The sequence below is a fragment of the Lasioglossum baleicum genome, chromosome 18, assembly GCF_051020765.1.
Source record: "Lasioglossum baleicum chromosome 18, iyLasBale1, whole genome shotgun sequence".
NCBI classification, from domain to species: Eukaryota; Metazoa; Arthropoda; class Insecta; order Hymenoptera; family Halictidae; genus Lasioglossum; species Lasioglossum baleicum.
The window spans coordinates 9,191,842-9,197,841 of NC_134946.1; the positions used below are offsets into that span (position 1 = coordinate 9,191,842).

Below are 6,000 nucleotides of genomic sequence, written 5' to 3' on the forward strand. Positions count from 1 at the left end.
TGCTGTTCGGAGTTCGGAATAATATTCGCAAACACACAGAGCCACGTCATCGCAGCTTGTATAATCAAGGGAGCCCCGTTACCAAACAGTTAACATTCCTCAAACCCCGTCAAAGTTGCGCGATAACAGCACCGACGCGTGTCAAGGTACAATGTCAAAGATTCCGCGATAGCATTCGAGGCTGCGAGAGAGATCGTTAGCACTCTGGGTTAACGACTGGTTTCGCGAAGTAACCCGAGCCATCGATCTCCATAAATGCGAATAAACGCGGGAAAAAACTGATTGGTCGCTTTTCGGACTGGATAGCAGTAACAGCAGCGCCGTCGAAACTTTCAATTTCTGTTTATCCGCGCTCTTCGCTCGCGCTGAGAATTCAAATTGATTTATCTGGGCTGGTGTTCGTCACTGAACTCCCGCAACCAGAAATTGAGATACCGGGATCGAGCTCTGCATGGGCGTGTTTCGAAACACCTGTAGGCCAGGGTAGAGCTGTGGGGGTGGGGTCTGTGTGTGCGGGAGGCTGTGCGGTGGCGGATCGCGCGAAAAGAAAACAAGCTTCTTTGTCCCGTGCCGGCCGGGCCCCCACGGCCAATCGATACAGATTAATTTGTCGATAAAAGTATCGTATCGACGGAAATTCCGCGCGCCGCTGGATCCCCAATTACTAAACGGTCGACCGGGAAAAACTCGTTGAACTCGTTAAGCCGCGGACCCGTTACCGATCCCACACAGTCCTCCGAAATTCGCGGACGCTGCTGCGTTCGTATCACGGCCGGAGATTTTCGAACGGAGTCACGTCCCCGACCCCCCGGGAACCTGTTCCGAACCCTTCGGCTCGTTCTGCGGAAGAAATCGAAACGGAAACGACCTAAAAACGGTGCCTGGAAAGTAAGAATTCACTAGATATGCGAACCGAACACCGACGCGCGACACGCTTATTTCCTGGCGACTATTATTTTATGATCATCTACCGGCAGTATGTCCGATTTTTAACAGTAATTAAACAAACGCAATTTTTGTAAAACGAATTTATCGATTGTGCCATTGTAATCAACGTCTTCAATGAATATTCCTGATCGTATAACAGTTGAATTTTTTGGTCGTGCATGTTCTTCAATTGCAAGATTATCTTCATTTTGCAGCCCTCTTCACCGGCGCGCAACGAATAGTACGGATCTTTATACAAACATTTTCTGCGTCAATTGTGATAAACAATCAGGTGAAAATCATATAGGATCTTCTATTAAGACCTGTCATTTTAAATGGTGAAAACTTTGTTTTTTTTTTATATAATTAATACAATTACTAACCACGTGTCGAAGAGTGACAACTCTAATCTTCACAAATAAAAAATAGCACGAAATTTAAAATGACATCTTCTAATGGAAGACATTTCATACATTACAGACGTTTCAAATTCTTTAAATCCTTCTATTGTTTTGTGACACGTTTGTCATAAATGCGTAAAATCCGCAGTGTAGAAATGAGTGTTAGAGAAGTGAGTTTGAAAATTGTACTGTTGACAGTGAAAAATCGGTGCACAATAATGTCCAAAATAGCGACCTACCAGTTTCCCGAGGTGTATCATTATATTTTCAATTAGACAAGTAAAAAATTGTGAAGTAATTTCCAATTTTGATACCACTTTCAGTAAAGTAAGTTAAAGATTCAGCTGCTGCGGGCAATAATGTCCAGTTTCAACAGTTTCACGACGACTATTATCTGAGGGTGGATGTAATAGACACGAAGAGACATGAAGTGAGCTTCGTCTCGAAATGACGTTCGGTGGTCTAAAGTCCAAGTCAAAGATTGAGCCGTTGAGAGTGCAAACCCCTAGGCCGCGCGCAATAACGTTCAGGATCGCGGGAGCCAGCGATCGATTCGAACAATCCCGTTTTACATATGAAATTAGTCCGTAGATTTATTACAACGATTACGCACGAGTTATTCATGGCAAACCCTTAACACCATTTCCAGATTTATCGATGGACTACATCTATCCGTTTCCCGCGGTTGTTGAAAAGGAGACGTCGAGAAACGGAGACCGCGGGGTTCGGAAGTGCGATACTCCACTATCAGAGGTAGGGGCCGTGCTAGCCCATCCCGTTCTGTCATACTTCAACTGTCTTAATTGTCTCTCATATACTTCAAGAATTGCTACCAGACATTATACTATGTGTCAATCACTTTGTACGTTTCTTCAAACAAGTAACAAACTGCGAAACAATCGCAGAAGAAGTTGGCATAGAGGTAGATAGCTAATCGGCTTAGTAATCGGGTTAGAGCTGTACATAGCCCTGTTAAATAGCCCGGCTAGAATTGCGAATTCAATTTCATCAAATCTAACAGATCATTTAAAAATTTATTGTGATACAATCGCGAAAGAAAAAGGAGGAGGTAGTGCTATGTCCAGTTAAAAAAGAGAATCAATACGATTGTCAATCCTAACAGACGATTACAAAATTTATTTCTCTTTTCGAAACAATCGCGAAAGAAGAAGAAGTTACTATGCAAGTAACTAACAGATGATTACAAAATTTATTTCACCTTTCGAAACAATCGAGAAAGACAAAGCTAGCACGGGGTTAGCTAATCAGCTTAGAGCTGCACACAGTAGTAGTTAAAAGAATGAACCAATGCGACTGTGTCAATCCTAACAGGCGACTACAAAAATTATATCGCGTTTCAAAACATTCGCGAAAGTGGAAGCTAGCATAGAAGTTGCTAATCAGCTTAGCAATCAGCTTCTATAGCTGAAATAATCCGATTAGAACAGTGAACCAGTGCAATTTTATCAATCCTAACGGATGATCATAGCCACCAGTAGTCAGCAGTAGCAGAGTGTAAGAGCTTGGGGGTTGTTAAATCAAAAGAGTTCAACAGAACGGTCGCTCCCACCCTCAGCAACATTTTCGCGACCACAGTTGCGCGCACCCCGAGGTACCAATGATAGCAACGGTACATTTGTGTGTAACTTTTGAGGATCGCTAGTGGTCCATACGACTATGTCAATTCATTCGCCCAACACTGAAGAAAGGAACAATCTTCGAGTAATAACCTTGATCAAGTTAGCGTTTTCCAAAGGCGCGCGCGCGCGCGCTGAGCGAAAGTTCCAGCGCTCTTTGTCGTTCGCACGGAAGAACTGTTGCGGATGATTGCTGATGATTGTCGTCGATTAAAACACGCGTGATACTGCGGTATAGTTGTCACAGGAGAGCGGGCGCACGGACGCGACAGAACAAACCCGGCAAAAGGTACGCGTACGCTCGCGACGATCGCGGGCTGAACACTGGCACGTCGCGTCGCCCGGACTTTTAGTTCCTGGCGCTACCGAGAAGCGTCGCGACGCTTCCCGCCGCCCCACTCTCCGGGTGTTCAGCCCTTGGTCCGTGCAGGCTAGCCGGCTCCTTCGAATCGTGCGGCACGTTTCATGGTATCCCTCGTTCTCATCCTCTCTCGCGCTCACCCTCTCGTTGTACTCACTCCTAGCCCCTCTCTTTCTCACTCTCTGGTTCTGCTCTCTCTCTTTCTTCTCTCGTGCTCTCGTGCTCTCGTGCTCTCGTGCTCTCGTCGTCCTCTCACCCTCGATGTGGCATCGCCCTCGCACTAGCCCCCGCGCCATCGCCCTCGACCCGATCCTTCTCGTATTTCTATTATCAATCGCTGCGACGCGTCCTATCATCACCTGCATCTACGCTCACTCTCTCGCTCGTCGTCATGCGATGCGACGATCTGAACTCGGTGACGAAAAGGTGGCAGGCGTTTATGGTTTTGTAACAACTTCCGAGGGAAGTTTGTGGGTCAGGGTTCGGCGGGATTCGTGCAGCATTTGTAATCTCTGCAGATGGTGCTCTGCAGAGGTGCTCAAAAGTATATGGATAGTTACTATTTGATGACTTGAAAACTATAGTATCGGTTCTTAAAACAGTTATTAGGAAATTTCGGATAACTGTTGCGGAAACACGAAATTTCCAGCTAAATCATCTTCAATATCTGAAAGTTAGTAGGTGCTCGAACTGGTGTCCCTCAATCTGAATATGGCGAGTACTAGACTGCGGATTTAACACTAGAACTACACTAGAACTATGTAGTACTACGGTGCAAATGACTTGCACCTGATTTGTTTCTTTGGAAGTATTAAAATTATAAGTACGTTTTCCTGAGAAATTTTTTTAGTAAACTTCTCTATTCAAGTACATATTTAAGTAAAACTGGTACGAAATCTAAATTGTCATTATTATAAGGCAGTGTATGCCAATTGCATTTAGTGCTCGGTAGTTCTAGTGTTAAAGCAGTGAACGTATTTAAAAAAATTTAAGAACATCAACGTGTATTAGCTTCAGTTTAAAAAAATAATTAAAAGGAGGAAGACATTTTTATTTAGTCTCTGTGTCTTTGAATCGACGCAGACATTTTTATTTTGCAAAAAGATCCACAGTCTAGTGACTACATACGGAAAATTGTTTATTATCTCGTTACCTATTAGCTTTATTTGATACTATCGACTCACGATACAAAATCTCATTCATAATTGTTTTCTGAATACCATTACGGATTCTTCATTGTAAAACTGAACATGATTTTTAAGGCAGTTCCGATAATGAGACAAAAAATGTTTTCAACAAAAGTTAATCAACATTTAGCGGTCTACAAATTTCAATACGAAAAATATTTCGGAAATGTTTATCTTGTAAAAGATTAACGTCACCTTTAATTTTTAAAATTCAACATACATATTCTTGGCTTCATAATGTAGCTGATGTTAAAACGAATCCAGCGACCTACATTTTTATATTCTTAATCTTCCATGTGCTAAAATCTTAATGAACCGCTAAATCGGACGTCCGAACACCACTCTCGCTCTCGTCCAAATTCAGCATCTCTTTCATACGCGAAAACATTTTACCAGCCGGAAAACACCGCGGTAGTACTGCCATAGTTTGCATATTACACTTCATTGACGAAATAATCAACCTCCGAGTTTATATTGAGATTTTAAAACGCGATATTCTGTCTAATGCCGAGGAAATGTGAATTAAAGACAATTTTACTCTCGTACACGATAACGGCCCAAGAGCATGCTGCGTCCAATACAAGAATGTAGATCGTACACAATGCACCAGCATATTTAGAAACTCCCCCGCAATCGCCGGATATTAATCCTATTAAGCATTCGTGGAATTATCCGGGACGTAAAATTAGAAACCACCGAAGTTCTACCAAACGTGACGGAAAGCATTCTCTCGTTGACGAGTGGAATAATATTCTACGAAATATTAATTAAGGTAGCTTATATTTTTGTAACAAACATTATTATCTTGTTAAGCAATTGCAGAAGTACTGTTCGTGTATTTCTGTTAATCTCGCAAATTTTACCGGTAATTAATATTCTGTAAAATGAATAATTTATTATTAATCGTATGCGCCGAGTGAACAACATTATCAATATAATAGACATCGAATATGTCACCTGTTTTTTTTTATGATAGGAGAAGTTGCCACAAGAAACAATATTGTTAAATCAAAGACATAAATATTGCGGAAAACAAACAAATTTTATTCTACTTACATTTTCTTTTTTTGGATCATGGAATTGGTCTTTATATTAGCTTACATTATGATGACAAATATATATATATATATACCCCATTTATAATATAAAATTATTTGATTACATTATGGTACATTACATACATAGTATTCCTTTAGCAATTTTTTCTATTATAAAAAAAGCAAATGAGGTATTTATAATAATAAATAGATTGCAGATTTCATGATGCAAACTAGTATAACCATTTAAAGAATTCAAGAATACTGTTGTTCAGAATGGCCGAAAAATCATTAGACAATTTAAAATTCGAATTTGTTTATAAAAGAATAAATTTAAATTTAAAAAAAACAAAAGGGGTCTTTATTACAAAATGGTTTAGTGACATGTTTGAGCTACTTTGTATTACTTTTGACTCATTCAAATGATTACAAAAACATCTAAAATTATTA

At 40.7% G+C, this 6,000-nt stretch overlaps 1 protein-coding gene across 3 annotated transcripts in view; it reads right to left on the bottom strand.

Annotated features, from left to right (window-relative positions):
- LOC143218078 (nephrin) overlaps positions 1-3,304 on the bottom strand; it is a 314,437-nt gene extending 311,133 nt beyond the window's left edge. For all 3 annotated transcript variants that reach the window (XM_076443052.1, XM_076443051.1, XM_076443053.1), the window contains exon 1: positions 3,059-3,304. The gene's annotated coding sequence lies outside the window, so the exon portion shown is untranslated. The remainder of the gene's footprint in view (positions 1-3,058) is intronic.
- Between the last annotated feature and the right edge of the window lie 2,696 nt (positions 3,305-6,000).